Source organism: Rhinatrema bivittatum, chromosome 1 (assembly GCF_901001135.1).
Source record: "Rhinatrema bivittatum chromosome 1, aRhiBiv1.1, whole genome shotgun sequence".
In the NCBI taxonomy this organism is placed as follows: domain Eukaryota; kingdom Metazoa; phylum Chordata; class Amphibia; order Gymnophiona; family Rhinatrematidae; genus Rhinatrema; species Rhinatrema bivittatum.
In genome coordinates this window covers 779,737,168-779,755,976 of record NC_042615.1, presented here as the reverse complement: position 1 = coordinate 779,755,976, position 18,809 = coordinate 779,737,168, and the positions used below count along the sequence as shown (strand labels likewise).

The 18,809-nt window shown below is 48.0% G+C and overlaps 1 protein-coding gene across 1 annotated transcript in view; it reads right to left on the bottom strand.

Moving 5' to 3' along the window:
• The window catches only part of CFAP53 (cilia and flagella associated protein 53), a 132,207-nt gene that overhangs the window by 66,800 nt on the left and 46,598 nt on the right, over window positions 1–18,809 (bottom strand). The window lies entirely within an intron of this gene.

Here is an 18,809-nt window from a genome sequence, read left to right as displayed (position 1 = left end):
GGTGAAGGCTCGTAGGTAGGTCTTCAGGGACCGATTCATCCTTTCGGACTGCCCATTACTTTGAGGGTGGAAAGCAATAGAAAAGCTGAGCTGCACCTTGAAGCATTTGCAGAGGGCCCTCCAGTAGCATGCGACGAATTGCGGCCCACAGTCGGAAACTATGTCTTGAGGGAGGCCGTGCAGCCGGAATATATGCTGGGCGAAGAGGAGAGCCAGTTCGGGTGCAGAGGGTAACTTAGGCAATGGGACAAAGTGCACCATTTTGGAGAAACGGTCGACGGTGACCCAGATAACCGTCTGACCGCGAGACGGCGGCAGGTCAACCATAAAGTCTGTAGCGAGATGGGTCCAGGGTTCTGTGGGAACCGGCAGAGGCTGTAGAAGACCACACGGAGGTCCAGGACTGGGCTTTTGTCAAGCACAGGTGGGACCAGAACTTACATAGGCGCGAACATCTTGTCGGATGTTGGGCCACCAGTAGTAACGATTGAGGAGCTCCAATGTTCTCTCTCGTCCTGTGTGCCCTCCAGTGAGGGAATCATGGGCCCAGCGCAGGGTCTTTAGACGATCTCGTCGGGGAACCACGGTCCTACCCTGGGAGAGGACCATCAGGGCGGATAGGCGGACCTTACTAGGGTCTAGGATGTACTGTGGAGGCTCTTGGTCTTCTTCGGACAGGGAGGTCCGTGAGAGAGCATCAGCTCGGAGATTCTTGGCCGTCGGCCAGTATTGTAGGGTAAAGTCAAAGCGGCTAAAGAACATGGCCCACCGGGCTTGGCGGGGGTTTAACCGTTGGGCCTGGGACAAAAACTCTATGTTTTTGTGGTCCGTGTATACGGTGGTTGTATATCTTGCCCCCTCGAGCCATTGTCTCCATTCTTCGAATGTGAGCTTGATTGCTAACAACTCTTTGTCGCCGATGGAGTAATTCGCCTCGGCAGGGGAAAACTTCCTGGAGAAGTAGGAGCAAGGCAATAACTGTCCAGAATCGGAGTGTTGACTGAGAACCGCCCCAACGGCTATGCTGGAGGCATCGACCTCGACGATGAAGGGTCTTGCCGGGTCCGGATGGCAAAGGCAGGTGTCCGCCAGGAATGCCTCCTTCAAGTCGGTGAAGGCTGCGACCGCAGAGTAGACCAGTTCTTGGCGTCAGCTTCCTTGCAGGTCAGAGCAGTAAGGGGAGCGACCCGATGCGAGTATTGTGGAATAAAATGTCTATAAAAATTAGCGAATCCCAGAAATCTTTGGAGAGCCTTGAGACCCCGGGGTTGGGGCCATCTAGTTATGGCTGAGACTTTTTCGGGGTCCATCCGGAAGCCCGTGGATGAAATGATGTACCCCAGAAAGGGCAAGGCCTCAGCTTCAAAGACACATTTTTCTAGCTTGGCATAGAGATGATTGTCTCGGAGAGCCTGCAGAACTTGTGTGACGTGGTGGCGGTGAGTCTCCAGGTCTCTGGAAAAGATAAGCACGTCATCAAGATAGACAATAACATGAGAGTGGAGCATCTCACGTAAGACCTCGTTCATGAGGTTCTGGAAGACGGCCGGGGCGTTGCAGAGTCCAAAGGGCATTACTAAGTACTCATAATGCCCGTCCCTAGTATTAAAGGCCGCCTTCCATTCATCCCCTGGACGAATACGGACGAGATTATATGCCCCTCGGAAGTCTAGCTTCGTGAAGACGCGTGCTCCCTGAAGGCGATCCAAAAGTTCAGGAATCAGGGGAAGCGGGTAACGATCCCGCTTGGTGATGGCATTCAAGCCACGATAGTCTATACAGGGACGGAGGTAGCCGTCCTTCTTGGCCACAAAGAAGAAGCCGGCTCCAGCGGGAGAACGAGAGGGGCAAATGAAGCCTTTGGCAAGGTTCTCAGTCACGTACTGAGACATGGCAGCAGTCTCTGGCAAGGACAAAGGATACACCCGGCCACGGGGAGGCGTGGTGCCCGGTAGCAAATCAATCGGGCAATCAAAAGGCCGGTGTTGGGGAAGAATTTCAGCCATCTCCTTGGAGAAGACGTCGGCGAAAGCCCGATATGGCTCGGGCAAAAGGAGAGACGAGCAGAGATGCAAGGGTTTCGGTGGACGTGGAAGCTGTAGACAATGCTCAAAACAGAAGGGACTCCATTGGGTTAGCTGAAAGGTATCCCATTGAATAACGGGTGAATGCCGTTGTAACCACGGAAGTCCAAGGAGGGTGCATGGCTCGTTCCAAAACTAGCAGGGAGATTTCGTCCGAATGGAACAGCCCAGTCTGGAGAGTCAAGGGGGCCGTGGAGCAGGTGATGGTTCCAGGGAGCAGCGTACCCCGGATGGAGGAAATACGCAGTGGAGGAACCTTTCGCTGCGTGGGGAGAGACAGGTGGTTCACCAGATCGGCAACAATGAAATTACCCTCGGCACCAGAGTTAATGAAAGCCCGGATCTGGAGTTCCCCACCGGGGTATTTAAGAGTCACTGGTAAAGTGCATTGAGGAGCTGAGCCTGCAAAGCCTAGGAGTAGCTCCTCGGTATAACCTAGACATGGTCGTTTCCCGGACGTTCCGGGCAATTGGCGAGGAAGTGCCCCTTGCCTCTGCAGTAGAGACAGAGGCCCTGCGAGTGGTGCCTCCTCCTTTCCTCGGGAGTTAGTGGAGATCTGCCCAGCTGCATAGGTTCTCCAATGTTGGCAGAGGCAGGAGGTACCTTGGGTGCCAGGGTTCTGGTGGCAGATGACGACAGTGGTGGTGTTTTACGGTAGGAGCGGATCTCCTTATCCCGCTGCTGAAGGCGATGTCAAGTCATTTAAGTCCTCCGGGAGGTCTCGGCCTGCTAACTCATCCTTGATGCAGCTGGCAAGCCCCTCCAGGAAGATCCCCCTAAGGCAATCATCCTGCCAGCCAACTTCCATGGCTAGTGTGCGAAAGTCTATAGTGTAATCTGCCACCGAGCGTGTCCCTTGCCTGAGATGCAAGAGTTCCGAGGCCGCGGTGGTCTGGCGTGCAGAATCATCAAAAGCGAGGCGAAAGTTGAGAACGAATTCCTGCAGATTCTGTAACAAGGGGTCCTGACGCTCCCACATGGGAGAAGCCCAGTCGAGTGCTTTACTATCCAGTAGCGAAAATATGTATGCCACTTTAACTGCGTCTGAGGGGAATTGCGCAGGCAGAAAGGCAAAGCGCACGTAGCATTGATTCAAAAAGCCACGGCATGTCTTGATATCCCCGGCATAGCGGGTCGGTGTGGGTAACTAAGTCACTGATGCCGAGCTGAGTACTGGAGCCGGAGGAGGGGCCGGAGGCGGGGCCGGAGGAGCGGCCTCCAGACGGGTGACCAGCTGTTCCACGGTAGCAGCAAGAGTGTCGATACAGTGCTGTTGCTGCTGGAGGCATTGTGCCATCCCCGGGATAGCCTGCAGGCTTGGGGCCTCCGCCGAGTCCAGGGTCTTGCAAACTGTTGCAGTTTGCTGCTGGAGAGGATAGTGGACCCTTGGGCCGACCTACCGAAGGAGACAGGGTAGGCCGGGGGGCGGAGCCACAAGCTAGAAGGGTTCACCCAGGAACCAGGGACCCCCCCGGGAGGAGCCCGTAGGGACCCGGGCCCTTGGGACTTAGGAGCTGTTTGTAGAATGTCCAGAAGGCTGTGGTGACGCGTAGGCCGGGACCAGGACAGGCAGAGTGAATAGGAAGTTCAAGGTACCCGGAGGGCTGGGGACCCGGCTGCGCAGAGCCGAGGGCCGGCTGAAAGCAGGACAGTGGGCGGCAGCGGAGTCAGTAGCAAACCGGAGTCAGAAGCAGGCAATGGGCTGAAGCGGAGTCAGAAGCAAACCGGAGTCAGAGGCAGGCAGCAGGCCGAAGCGGAGTCAGAAGCAAACCGGAGTCAGAGGCAGGCAGCAGGCTGAAGCGGAGTCAGAAGCAAACCGGAGTCAGAAGCAGGCAGCGGGCTGAAGCAGAGTCAGGAGCAAACTGGAGTCAGAGGCAGGCAGCAGGCTGAAGCGGAGTCAGAAGCAAACCAGAGTCAGAAGCAAACTGGAGTCAGAAGAAGGCAGCGTGGAGATCAACAGGAACGCAACTGGAAGCAACTAAGAAGTTGTGAACCTCGTTGCAAAGCGTTGAGAGAGAGTTTGAACGCCGGTTATATCGGGAATCGGGCGTGACGTCAGCCGCGAGGGCGGAGCCGGGCTTCCGGGAGCTGGGCGCGTGAGACCGGAGGGAAGCAGGCCCATAATGGTGACTGCCATGTGGAATGAGAGAGGCCCCCGGGACCCGGAGCGGGCGGAATCCGGCGACTACTGAAGCGGAGGTAGGCGGGCCTGAGCCCTATCAGGAGGGGAGCGGTCGGGACCGCAACAGGCATGAAGAGGATGATGGGGAGGTACCCGTACTGGAGAAGGTTTTTCTAGGTAATGATTCAGATGGACTGAACCAAATCACGGTGAACCTAGAAGATGTGGTAGGCCTGATTGACAAACTGAAGAGTAGTAAATCACCTGGACCGGATGGTATACACCCCAGAGTTCTGAAGGAACTAAAAAATGAAATTTCAGACCTATTAGTAAAAATTTGTAACCTATCATTAAAATCATCCATCGTACCTGAAGACTGGAGAATAGCTAATGTAACCCCAATATTTAAAAAGGGCTCCAGGGGTGATCTGGGAAACTACCGACTGGTTAGCCTGACTTCAGTGCCAGTAAAATTCCCTGGGGCACTCCACTATTAACCTTTCTCCATTGAGAAAATTGAACATTTAACTCTACTCTCTATTTTCTACTTTTAACCAGTACTCAATCCACAATAAAACACTGTACACAATAGAACACATATACACTTTCAGTCACACACGTACATATGTGCTGTCTCCCTTTCTCTCACTTACACACATAGGGGCCGATGGAATACAGTGCCAAGCACATTGTTTAACCCGCAGTTGGACACGGGTTGTAAAGGCGCCTCCATAATGCGCGTTCAATGCAGGGCAAAACTAATAGCACTCATCAAATGCAAATGCATGTGAATCAGTCTATTATTCTCTCTGAATGCCAAATAAAAATGTGCATCTGAGACACTCATTTTTGCATTCAGAAATGAACGCCTGCCCGGAGCAAGCGTTAATTGCTGAACACTCCCAAAGGTTGTACAGAAAAGCAGAAAAAACTGCTTTTCTGTACATCCTCCTACTTAATATCGTTGCGATATTAAGTAGGAGGAAAAAAATCTTTAAAAAAAAGTGCTGGCGGTTGGTTGGGTTCAGGAAACAGACACTCAGATAACAAGCATCCGTTTCCTGAACCCCTGACTGTGCACTGATTAGGAAAACGGATGCCGATAAATTCGGCATCTGTTTCCTAACCAGCGGATGGCCGACTGCTCGCAACCTCCCATTGTCAAGGAGGTGCTGGGGCGCGCGCAAGCAACCCTAGTTCCTCCTTGACAATGTGACGCATGCGATAAGCCCTTAACGCATGCGGTCGCACCATATTGTGTGGTGCGATGCAAATTCCAAAAATAGGAGGAGTTATGGGCTGGGTTAGCCTGCCTGCGAAGAGGTATCACACCTCTTTCAGATGTGTTAGGCTGTGCGATAGCAGCTGTGACGTTTCTTCGCCATGTGTCCCATAAGGCTTATTTCAGACAATTTGAAGGCGTGAGAGAGAGAGAGAGAGAGAGAGAGAGAGAGAGACTGACTGGCCATAATAGCATGGCCCATAGATAGGTATTTGTAGCCCTAGGATAGGCCCACCTAGTAACTCGAGATGGGGATTAGGTAAGAGTGTAGGGGGTTAGGGGCCACTTTCACATTCTACATGAGACGTACGAACAGAACAGTGATCTCTTGTGAAGATTTGCTGGCCATCGGAGTGAGGAAACTCACTCCAAGATGAGATTTGGGCAAGGGTCTCTTGTAGAGTATGGAGGCAAGGAACACACTTGAGGCAGCTTTCATCGCAGGCAGGAAGAGAAGAGAAGGGCAAGGGCTGAGCCCTCACGAGGCTCTTCCTTTTATTGTACATTCATACAAAGGCAGATGATGTGTCATTACATGATTGGCTACTTTCCCATAGCAACAGACGAGTCCCTACACTATTGGCTTTGGCTCAGGGGGTGTGCACGGATCATTTCATTGGCTGCTGAAATCTATACCTCCTGACTTTGTCCTGCCTCTGACTAGGGAACACCCAGCCCTACTTTCAGGCTATCAGGATTAATTATAAGCCAGAGAAATACATGAAGTCAGGTATTCTCTCCTTGGCAGAGACTTAAGCACAAGTGATGCTTTTATTCAGGCAAAGGTCAGGGAGAAGGGAAGTTAGTGTTTAAACCTGATGAAATGGCTTGCTGGCAAGCGCATATTTCCCACATCTCTCAACCTAGCTTGATGTTACCCAGGTAGAGAGTCCATCAAGCTAGGTTGAGAGACCCTTGCCCAAATCTCATCTTTGAGTGAGTTTCCAGTTTCCTCACTCCGAAGGCCAGCAAATCTTCACAAGAGACCACTGTTCTGTTCGTACGTCTCATGTAGAATGTGAAAGTGGCCCCTAACCCCCTACACTCTTACCTAATCCCCACCTCGAGTTACTAGGTGGGCCTATCCTAGGGCTACAAATACCTATCTATGGGCCATGCTATTATGGCCAGTCAGTCTCTCTCTCTCTCTCTCTCTCTCTCTCTTGGGATCATTGAACACCTGGTCCCCCAGTGGTTGAATGCAGGAAATACATCAGGTTTGGCACTTCGCCAAATCTGAAATGGCATTGCAATGTGCACTAACTTAGCTCTTCACACAGGTAATTATCACAAATTGTGATAAATACTATATTAGCATAAAACACACCCCTTTTGCTATCGCATGCGGTACTTACCGCATTTTGATAAATCCAGGCCTAAATTGTTAGCTGGCTAAATGGTGGGCAGGATGTGGGTGTAATAGGGAGGAATTACTTATCCAGCTAACTTAGACCTAGATTCATCAAAATGCTATAAATATAACGGAAATAGTGCCTGCAGTAAAAAAAAAATGGCTGTGGTTAGGTTCATTTCCTGTGTATCGCATCGTAGAGCAAATTATCGCGTCATGTGTTGCGTTAGCGCACTGCATCAGTGCGTCGCATATCATTTTACGCTGCATGTGTTTTGTTTTTTTTATATATATACTGGCTTCCTGCAGCTGCCTCTTTGAGGATGTGTCAGGCATTGGAGAGAGAGAAGAAGAGGTGAATTGTTGGACAGTGGTTAGAGTAGGAGTTTAGCTAGCGATTTCTGAGTGCAGGGTCTTGTGTTGTCATCTGTTTCCCTGTACCTTGGTCTTTTGTTTTCTTTGTTGGAGTGAAAACTTTTGACAGCTTGTCCTGTTTGGGTGTGTTTTTGTCAGGAGGAGGTGTGGTGGTGAGGTGAAGGAGAATTGTTGAGGCATGATGGTGAAGCGGAGGAGGAGTGCTGAGGTGTGGTGGCGAGGCAGAGGAGGCGTGGTGGCGAGGCGGAGGAGGTGTGATGAGGCTTGGTGGTGAGACGTAGTGGTGTTAAGTGGAGAGAATGGCACGCAAGAGGCAGGGGGAGAGAGGAGGAGAAAGGAGAGGCATGATGAGAATAGGAGGGAGGACAAGGGCAGAGTGCTAGGGGAAAGAAGAGGAGTAGGGACAGGAGTAGAGATAGGGAGGGGACTAGGGATAGGAGAAGTTGGGAGGGGGAAGGGGCTAGGCAGGTGAGTCCAATGGGAGGAGGACAACAGGCTAGGGATAGACAGAGAGGGCAGAGGAGAGGGGAGTCAGTAGGGCAGGTGCAGGGGGGGGGGGGGGGAAAGAGGGGAGAGAGAAGTGGGAGTGAGAGTGAGAGTGAGGAAAGGGAAGACACCTCTCCAGAAGGTTTGGTACCCCCTTCAGGCAGCCAGACAGCAGGATACTTTCATCTCAGGGCCTTGAAGTTCAGCCCGGAGGACAATGACCTGATAATTGCTGGGGTCTGGAACATTATGCCATGTTGTTTGGGAACCATGTGGCCAAGTCCCAGATCTGGTGCACCATCACCCAGGCAATCTCCAGGCGCAGCGGTGTGAGATGCAGTGGGGAGCAGATGGCCCACAGATACCAGGACACAAAGGTACAGTTAAAAACCAATGTGGCAAACTGCAACAGTTCGATGTCGACCCATTCCACTGGCCATGGCTTTGCACATCATGCGCCTTGGCAGAATGCCCCCAAACCCCAACCTCCTGACGCATCTGTGTGAATATCCAGATCTTTGCTAGAAAACGGAGATGACGGATACGCCATTGAACTTTTTGAGGAATGAGCTCCACACATTAAAATCTGCGTGTATGGCCTTTGATACTCTTAAGAAGTGATGGGGACGCTGTATCCTGACTGTGGCCACTGCCAGTCTTCTCATAAAAGCTCTTCCCATGGGAATTACGTGACATGCAAAGTTCAATGTTCCTAAGATGGACTGCGCAACGCGTAGTATTATCTTCTTTGCCGTCGCCGCCTGCTGTATCATTATGCGCAGTTTTTCAACTTTATCTCTCGGGAGTCTAGTGACCATCTTGTTTGAATCCAGCTCAATACCAAGGAAGGAAATGATCATTGCCGGAACTTCTGTTTGGCTGTGTGCCAAAGGCAAGCCGAAATCCTCAGCAACGGACTGGAAATCACAGAGCAAATGAGTGCAGGTGTCGGAATTTCTTGGACCCAAAACCAAAAAGTTGTCTAAAAAGTGAATGATGTTGTTATTTGATGCTGTCTTCTGTGCTGCCACCCAATGCAGGAATGAGCTAAATAGCTTGAAATAAGCACATGAGACTGAATATCCCATAGGCATACATTTATCGAAGTAATATTGTTTCCTGAAAGTAATAATGGGAAACTTCCTGGGTGGACCGGAAATAGTCTGAAGGCCGATTCTATGTCCGATTTTGCATTAGCGCACCCGCAGCACATGTCATGAGGATGTGGTTAGTGCAGTTAGTGTAGCTGGGTTCAAAAAAGGTTTGGATAAGTTCTTGGAAGAGAAGTCCATTAACTGCTATTAATCAAGTTTACTTAGGGAATAGTCACTGCTATTAATTGCATCAGTAGCATGGGATCTTCTAGGTGTTTGGGTAATTGCCAGGTTCTTGTGGCCTGGTTTGGCCTCTGTTGGAAACAGGATGCTGGGCTTGATGGACCCTTGGTCTGACCCAGCATGGCAATTTCTTATGTTCTTATGTTCTGAGTAGCGCTACTGCCAAATCAAAGGAAGTATACTGAACAGAGCACTCCTCTGGGGGCAGCTGGTCATTGACAGACGTTCCTGGAGAGTATGACAGATTCTGAATGAGACGGAATTTGCCCTTCTCTTTCTTAGTGATCACCACCAATGGTGAAAGGTATATGTTTTGGAATGGTTGCTGTGGAAAAGGACCTGCCATCCTTCCAAGTGCTAACTCGATATCAAGCTTTTTTTTTGCACTATGTTGGCATGTTGTGTCACCTATGTTGTGTTGCTAGTTTTTATTCCTTTTATCTGGCCTTGGAATGGAATGATGAATCCTTCATGAAATCCTCACCAAATCCTCTGTGCATTTTTGCAGCAGGGGTAGTGTTCCAACTATTGTATCATTGTTTCTAAATTGATGGGTGATGGCGCTTTTTCAACGTGCTTTAACATTACTTCCAATCGCAGGTTTTTTGGAGCATTTTGTTACTGGGTGTGGAGCTGCGTAGGCTGAACAAACATGTTTGAATTTACAGTCCTGGAATGTGCATGTTGCCTTGTTATAGTGCCAGCATGTGTTATCTTGTGCCTGCACCATCCTGACTGAATGCCTGTTGGGAGATGACCTTCTTGCGGTCCTTGAGCGTGCTCCTGCATCGCCCACTTTTCGTGTCATCTGTTTCACCCACAGGCTGACCTCCTGAGTTCCCCATGACATGAAGCGATTCTCTTCCATCATATCACGGAATTTCTCATTATAGTTGAGCCATGTCCAACCATCATGCTCTTCATAAGCTTCGAGAATATTCTCCCACCATGCTTGTCATATATAGGAAAGCTCTTATCCAATTAACAATATTTTTGGGAACCCTCTTTTCCTTTTCCAGATGTGCCGGTCCATCCTTCGATTTCTTTTTATCATCTGTCCTTCATTGTCCTTGCAGGATGCTAAATATGTCTATGTATGTCCATTTTCATATTTTTTTGCGTAATTGTTTGGGCACGTTTCCCATAGTTCTGATAAGGTGATGAGCACTGGGGGGGAGGGGGGTGTCTCTGGACACCTTGTCATCTGCCTTTTCCACAGGCTGTGGGTTGCTATCACTTGTGGAGTCCGGAGATGACGCAGAAGAAGAATTGTCTGAGCTGGAACTTGTTCTACGATTGCGCTTTTTTCCAGCTGTCAAATTAGCATTTTCATCGCCTGTGCCACCCGACTTCTTCCCTCTCCCCCTGTCCTCATCTTGAGACTCACCCACATTGCTATTTCCCATCTGCGTTGATTGCTCTGTGCAGCTAGTGGTTGCCCTTTCATCTGGGTTTTGCGTTTCATGGTGCGTTCCCATGTCAGTTTGTGCCACTGCTTCGGCTTGTCCGGTTGTTGCTGTTGTTGGGGCGTTGGCGTGGACTTCGGATAATCCTCTTGTATTGTCGTCTTCTGCTGCTCTCGCTTCACTTGCATTAAACTGTGAAAAGGCTCATTGCACCGGCCCTCCCTCCTGCAGATGGCAGGTTCCTTGGGTAGGTGCAGGCCATTGCCACCAAGGCAAATGATAAGGGTTTTGGCTACTCATCCCTCCATATGCTGCATAATCCCATGGACACTCGCTTGGCCCCATCCTGGGAATGGGCTGGGTGCGTTTGGACCCCATGGAGATCTCTGATGCCAGTTTGCGCTGTTGAAGGTCTGATATGTCAAGTGAGGGGCAGAGTATGGCTGGTTGCCGTGTCCAGGCTGTCCTTGTATCCATCCTATGAAAGAGGGGGGTGGATCGACGTTCGGTAGAAACGGGTACCCCTCTACGCTTGTATCTTTGGTACTCATTCAGGCTGGCTTGTGGCTGTGGACCTCTGTGAGGGCTCTGGTGTGATGTGTGAGAAGCTGTCACCCTCTCAGTGGTGTGCTGCTGCAGCTCTAACTCTGTGGCCCCTTCTGCCCTTGTCTCCGTAAGGTGGCTGATGGCTGATGTCGTGTCGCTCGTTTGTGGCTCGTCTGAGTTGCTCGCCCGCTGGTCTGTCGGCTCTCAACTCGTTCCTCGTCCGCCCCGACTTCTTCTTCGACTGCCCGCCATGTTTGTGCGCTTTCCTCGCCGAGTGATCTCTTGCCTTGCGGGCGGTATGATCTCTGCGTTGGCAATTTCGGCGATGTCTCTCTTCTTCAAAGCTCTTGAACGCAACCTGCATCCTGGCTCTTCGACCACTGCCATGGTGCCCAAAGGAGTGTTGAGGGCTGGACCGGAGGCCATTTTGGTGTTTTGGATTGTTCACAAGACAACGGTAGCTGCACGAGTGCCTATCTTGCATCCCCCCCCCACCCCCGCCTTTTTGTTTTTTAATTTGGGACCTGAGCCCTGTTCTCCTGGTTCAAGCCCGCTGTACTGACTGCGCGGCCACTCTGCTGCCCTCTTTTTTTTTTTTAATCGAATAAAAACTAACTGCCCTTGGGACATGGGGCCTAAATACCTAGCTGCCCTGGCTACCAGCACTGTCCCCTACAGCTTTAGGGACTTCTACCCTTTTTAAACTAACAGCTCCTGGTGCTCAGAGCACCAATGCCCTACTGCTCCAGCCACCAGCACACACTTTTTTTTTTTTTAAATTTTTAATTCACTTCAATTATGTGGCTAGATGTGAGGGCTATCTTCTTCCCCCCACTTTTTTTTTTTGGAATGAGGGGAATCGAACCCGCAGCCTGTAAAGGCAGCCACATGTTCCTTAGCTGGTTTGCCTGCCTCGATCCTGGCTCCCCCTCTACGGGCACTTCCCTCTGACTGCCCCAGGACCCGCAGGCTGCCTCGAGGGGGCTAGCCCTCCCCCCCGGCCCTTCTTAAACAAAATTGGGCTATCACCCGATCACGAGTGCGCTGGCCTCGTCTGTCTCGGCCCCTCTACTGGCACGCAATCGCGTGCTACCCCCCCCCCCCCGACCCGCGATCTTTAAACCTCCACCACCCTGGTCTCTTCGAAGGTAGTCGCCCTGGTCTTGTGGCGAGTAGTTGGGAGGCCGGCTAGGCGGAGGCGATGCGTTCCTATTCCGATCCTTGCAGCTAGGCGAAAAAAAGGGCCACATGGCCTCTGTCGAGGCCCTTTAAAGGGCCGCTGATGTCATTACCCTGTGCCGCCATTCCACCCCCTACCCCAGCTCTGCCCATTATGACACATACCAAGCAGGGGGTGGCACAACAGAATATTTCCGCATACACTTCACCATTAAAAAAAATTCTGGTGTCATTTAAGATACAATATAATAAATTCCCTCCACTACAAGGCACATAATACAAAATCCTGCAAAACAAACAAACTCAGTACATACAGTGGCTTGCAAAAGTATTCGACCCCTAAAAAGTCAGCAGATTTGTGTGGATTACAAATACACAGATTGCTCCAGCCAGTATGTTTATTGCAAACCAGTATGCTCTTAAAATGAATTTCCAAAGTCACAATTCATTATTTCTTTGCATTTTTTGTTAAATAAAATTTAAAGCTGAAAAATGTTGCTTGCATAAGTATTCAACCCCTTTGCTGTGGAAGCTCCAAGTTTACAAAGATGAAAGATATTGCCCTAGCAATTAGTTTACAAATGGCCTCTACCTGTGAATCATTAAAAAAGGTTAGCTTTTCTGGATAAAAGACCCCCTAATTCCACTACCATTGGTCAGATTGTGAATGTGGGGGAGTGTATAGACATCTCCCTCAATATATCTTAAAGGACCAAGCTCAGATATCCCTCCTGATCCTCCTTAAGCTTGGGCTCCCCAGGGTATCCTGGGAGGAGGGAGGATTCCAACCCATGAGCATAAAACCTGAGGGTCTAGACAGGTTAGACAGGCCCTGGGGAGCTGATGAACTAAGGACTTAACTGTAAGGTTGGTAAACTGTTTGTACTTAAAGCTTAGAGACTGCCTGAGTTCAAAGAGTCTCTTCTATTGTCTGCTGCCACTTGTGTGTGTCTTTAAGATCACTATAAATAAAGAGCACTTCAAGCACAGCCAGAGTTTCTGTGTGTTTTCCTCTGGCAGTACCACACCACTGACCGCTTGGAGTGCCACAGTAAATCTGAAGGAAAGATGTGAAAATGAAGACCAAAGAGCATTCTAAGGAAATTAAAGAAAATGTTTATACATACACAAGATAAGAAAAGGCTACAAAATAATATCCAAGTGCTTGGATATCCCAGTGAGCATTGTTGGATCAATTGTGAGGAAATGGAAGCTGCATCATACCGCCTAGACAAGGCTGTCCCTCAAAACTCAGCATCAGAGGAAGGAGACTTGTGAGGGAAGCCACAGAGAGGCCAACAATCACTTTTAAGGAGCTACAGAGAGAGTTCAGTGGCTGAGACTGGAGTGGAGGTGTACCAGTCAGACCTGCATGGGAGGGTGTCTTGAAAAAAGCCATTACTGAAGAAAAACTATATCATAGCAAGTCTGGAGTTTGCCTGAAAGCATCAGAGTGACCCAGCTAAAATGTGGGATATGGTTTTGTGGTCATCTGGGACAAAAATGGAGCTTTTTGGCCAAAATTCAAAACGCATTGGAGCCGATTAATAAGCTGCAGTAGACCTGCTGCAGGTTTTTGCGCGTGGTATTATGTGCATTTTCCCATGCTAATCGTACGCGTATATGTAATAATGTGGTTAGTGTGGAAAAAACGCGCACACCTACTTCTAAAAAAGCCATGGCTGCTTAAGTGCAAGACCATGCTAATGCTATGCAAAGGAGGCAATTAACTATTCATGGGTTATGCAGAGAGTCGTGCTGGTATTAGTGCAGGTTTTTATAAGTGGGTATTTTAGCACCTGGGTCAGGACAGGAGTTAAGGTTAAGAGCCTGTCTGGAGGTCAAAAAATTAAGTGGCAGAAGCTAGAAGTGAGGTCAGAGAGGAAGCAGGCACATGCCACAAACCCTGAATGCTTTTGTAGCCCCTTCCAAATCTCTGCTGCATTCACCCCACTCACCAGCATCCACCATTATAGCTCCCACGCGATCGGTGAAGGATCATGAAGGGGTTAGATATTGCTCTACCCATTTTCAGTCCCACTCCAGGACCACTAACTCACTATTGCCTTTGAAAGGGGAAGGCTTACAACCAAGAATCAATCACGGTTCACCACATTATTGCGGGTTTATGCACGGTTTACTCCCTAGGGCCTTCAGCACGTTGTAGTGCGCATATCTGCATGGATATTTGTTTTACACAAATTTTCTGTGTGTATCTCATTTGCATGCCCTCCCCTTATTACATCCCACGGAGGTGCTTGCTTTTGCCGTATGTGCTAAAAAAATACATGCTGAAAAATAGCACCAATTTCACCACAGGTTTTATTATATCAGTCCCTATGTGTGGCACAAATCTAACACTGCTCATTTCTCAGCAAACACCATCTCAAAGTAAAGTATAGGGGTGGCAGCATCATGTGGGGATGCTTTTCCTCAGCGGGGACTGGGCATCTTGTTAAAATTGAAGGATGATGGTACAACATACAGAGATAGCGCAAGACAACCTGCTTCAGTCTGCTAAAAAATGAAAACTTGGGAGAAAGTTCACCTTTCAGAAGGACAATGATCCCAAGCACAAGGCCAAATCAACACAAGAATGGTTGAACAATAAAAAGGTGAATGTTCTATAGTGGACAAGTCAAACTACTGATCTTAGTCCAATCGAAAATCTGTGGCACTATTTGAAAATTGCACTCCATAAGCATCATCCAACCAACCTGGACAACCTGGAGCAAATTTGCCAGGAAGAATGGGAAAAATCACTCCCAAGTAGTGTGCAAAACTGGTAGAAACGTATCCCAACAGACTTAAAGCTGTTATTGCAGCAAAAGGTGGTTCTACAAAGTACTAGTCTGAAGGGACTGATTACTTATGCAAGCAGCAGTTTTCAGTTTCTAATTTTATTTTATAAAAAATGCAGAGAAATAATGAATTGTGACTTTGAAAATTTACTTTAAGAGCATACCGGTTTGCAATAAACATATTGTCTGGAAAAATCTATATAAGTGTCATTTGTAATCCATTCAAATCTGTTGACTTTTTAGGAGATCGAATACTTTTGCAAGCCATTGTATGTGGCAAACCTGCCATACCATAGCAGCACTTACTCACTATCTATGAAAAGGCAGCACTGCAAATATTATACTGGATCCTAGAACACCAATACACCTCCTGTTGGGAAAACAATGAACAAGACTGCTACAGAGCACTTGCAAAACACAGACATATCTTTACCAAATACAGAAAAGTTGGCTTCAAATTACAAGCGTGCAGTCAAAAACTGAAGTGCAAACCCCAAGGAGCCCAGATTCTGTATGTAGTAGAAAACTAGAAACAGAAATACTGTACATTTATTCTCATGCTTAAGCTAAGCTGGACCCCCATCACTGTTCTTGTGGAGTGTGAGGGCTGTAATGTTCCATAACACCCCCAACAAATATAATGCTAGGGGCTCAACAGCCTCAACGTAACATCTTCCACCCCACCCTCACAGACACATGAGAAAAATAATGAAGGATTGGCAGCCCCAACATAAATATCCCAGCTCCCAATAGGAAAAACAAGAAAGGCTTGGCAACCCCAACATAATACACCCCACAAAAACAATAGCAAGGCTTCTATTCTCTTCTCTTCCTTCAGCGCCCCTCCTCTTTTCTCCTACCCCTAGTCCCCTCCTCTCTCTCCCCTGCTACCAGCCCCTTCCTCTTGCTCTCTCCCCACTCCCAGCTACCTTTTTTCTTTACTTCAGCATCCCACTTCCCTCCATCATCCCCCTCTCTACCCTACCCCATCCAACCCTTGCTTTTATTCCTTGCTCATGTTCTCTCCCCTCAGCCTCCTTCTGTCTCCCCACCCCATTCTTGTTCTCTTATCTCTCCTCTCTCTCCCTGCCCTCCTCCTCCCGCAGTCCCTTCCTTTTGCTCTCAAATCCCTGACCACAACCCCTCCTTTTGCTTTCTCCCTTACCTCTCCTCCTCGTATGCACTCTCCTCCTGCCTCCACCCCTCCTTCACTTTGCTCTCTATATTCCTACCCACCCCTCCTCTTTCCCTCTCTCTCTCTCTTTCCCCCTCCTTTTGCTCCTCAGCTCTCTTCCCCATTCTCTGCTCGACATCCAGTTCATCTTTCCTCTCCGGAGCAGAGGGAGAGTGGAGCAGCAGCATCAGCAGCAAACATCTGAACATGTCCTGCGGCAGTGACAGCAAAGCTCGAGGACCTGCATGTGGCGATCCCTCCTCCTTCTGTGCAGCTTGCTTGCAGTAGAAGTTAAGAGTCTTATAACTTCTGCCACAAGAAGCTGCACAGAAGGGGGAGGATTGCAGGGAAGCACAGAGCACTAGTAGGAAGGAGGGGTTGGCGAAAGATTTGCCTTATCTTCTACTTGCCAGTTCCAGCGGTGATCAAGAGTTGCATTTTACACGACTTGGCCAAAGTTTGTGGAGCCATGGCTCCTGTGGCTCATTCCATTTTGACGCCCTTGATATATTTCCTGGAGGCTCTGCTTCCTTTGTGCCTCTATTGCTCTTTCTCTGCCTCTCTGTCTCAGTTGTCTCGGTGTCACTGATTCAGATTCTTGGTGTTACCATCAAGCGCTCAGAGCTCTGGGCTCCACTAGGGCAGGGAGTATGAGATTTTTCTCACTGTCGCCGCTCAAGGAGCCAAAGATATTGAGGACTATTTTAGTGCAGCCTGGCCACCAGTGGTTGGTGCAGCTCCATGGTACTCATGTCAATCCTTCAATGCCTCCTTCAAGGAACTGGACATTAATTCACCAGAAAAGAAGGCAAAGAACCTAGCCCTTCTTGCCTGAACCAGTCTGGGTGACATTTTTGTTCAGATGTCAAAGCTGCAGGCACTGTGGCTTCATCTTAGACACTTATAGCAAACCATGTAATGATTTGTCATGGATATCCTCTGGTTTCAGTTAGCGCAGAAATTAGTTTAGCTTAATTTCAGTTTACTCATGCTTCTCCCAGGATAAATCTACACTTGATGCGTGTTATAAGAGGCCTAATGACACATAAAAAATGGCAATATATAGTACCATCAACTACATCATACATACAGCATCCTTAACTAAAAATAACAAATAACACTCTCTCTCAACAAATAAATACAAAATACAACAATATAAATTACAACTACAGCTTGGCAATTTTGATTGTGGCACTCTTGTTCTGTCCCTGGCTGTATTCCATCATTCTGCCAAGCGATTCACTGATTCCAATGACATAAACAGCTCAGCAACCGGTTTAACAGGGAGGAACGGGAAAGCTAAGTGTGCAGCACCTAGAGGAAAGCCCCAAACTACTGGAGAAAAGAACTCTTTCCTGAAAGTTACGCTCTAGCACTAAACCCAGCTGGCTTTCTAGGTTTTCTGTCGCTGATCATTTGTACCGAGTATTTGACAAAGGGGAGGCTGTAATTGCGTTGTTTTTAGACATGGCCTCGGCATTTGACGCGGTTTCTCTTACTATGGTATTACAAAGATTACAACAAATGGGGAATGCAGGGATTGTATTATCTTGGTTTGCTTCATATCTGTGTGACAGAAAACAGCTAGTTTTTACTACTGAAGGACAATCCGACTGGTTTACTAATTCTTATGATGTTCCTCAAGGATCAGTATTAGCAGCAGCACTTTTTAATATCTATTTAAGGACTCTGTGCTTGATTTTAGATGAACAAGCTATCAAATCTCAAATGTATGCTACTGAATTACAGCTTCATTTTACATTGAGAGGAAACTTGAATGCCGCACTAAGTCATCTTAACATTAGTGTTCAAGTGATTAATAAGTGGATGTCCAATAATCACCTCCTTTTGAATATAAAAAAATAGAGCCAATCTGTTTTTCTTGGGATTTTCTGATTATTTAGTCAAAAATAACCTCCACGTTCTTGTTATTTTAGTAGAGACAATTCCTTTTAAAGCTTCAGCACAAAAGCTAGATTGTATATTTGATGCCAAATTTGCTTTTAAGAACCACTTACAACAGGTTTTAAAATCAGGTTACTGCAAACAGATTAATTATTGTGGCATCTTAAGTTTGTCCTCGATAAGCAAGATTTTCAAACAGTGATGCAAGCATTTGTACTGTAGATTACTGCAATTCTTTGTTGGTGGAACTGCAAGTAGCTTCTCTCAGAGCACTTCAGGTTTTACAGAATTTCGCAGCACGCCTTATTGTAGGTTGCCGGCGGTAGAAGCATATTTCTCCGCATCTTCAAGACTTTCATTGGTTACCAGTGAAATTTCGTATTGATTTTAAGATTATTTTAGTTTTCAAAGCGCAGAAATTGGATGGGTCATCTTATTAAGCACATCGTTCTTTGCGGTCCAGTGATAAGAAGCTATTGGCAATCCCAACAGCAAAGAAAATAAAATGAAAATATGTCACGAATGAGAAGGTTTTTCCGTGATGGGGCCTAAGCTCTGGAACTCTTTGCTGGAGAATTTGCATGCAATTGATATTTGTTTGTTTAGAAAACATTTAAAAGCTTATTTATTTAAGCAGGCTTTTAGCTTGGTGTGAGTTCTCATTGATTAGCTAGAATGAAACAATGTTTGTTGTAGATTTTTATTTTATGTATTTTAATCATTTGCTGTATTTTGTGATTGGTTGATTTTGATATTATAAC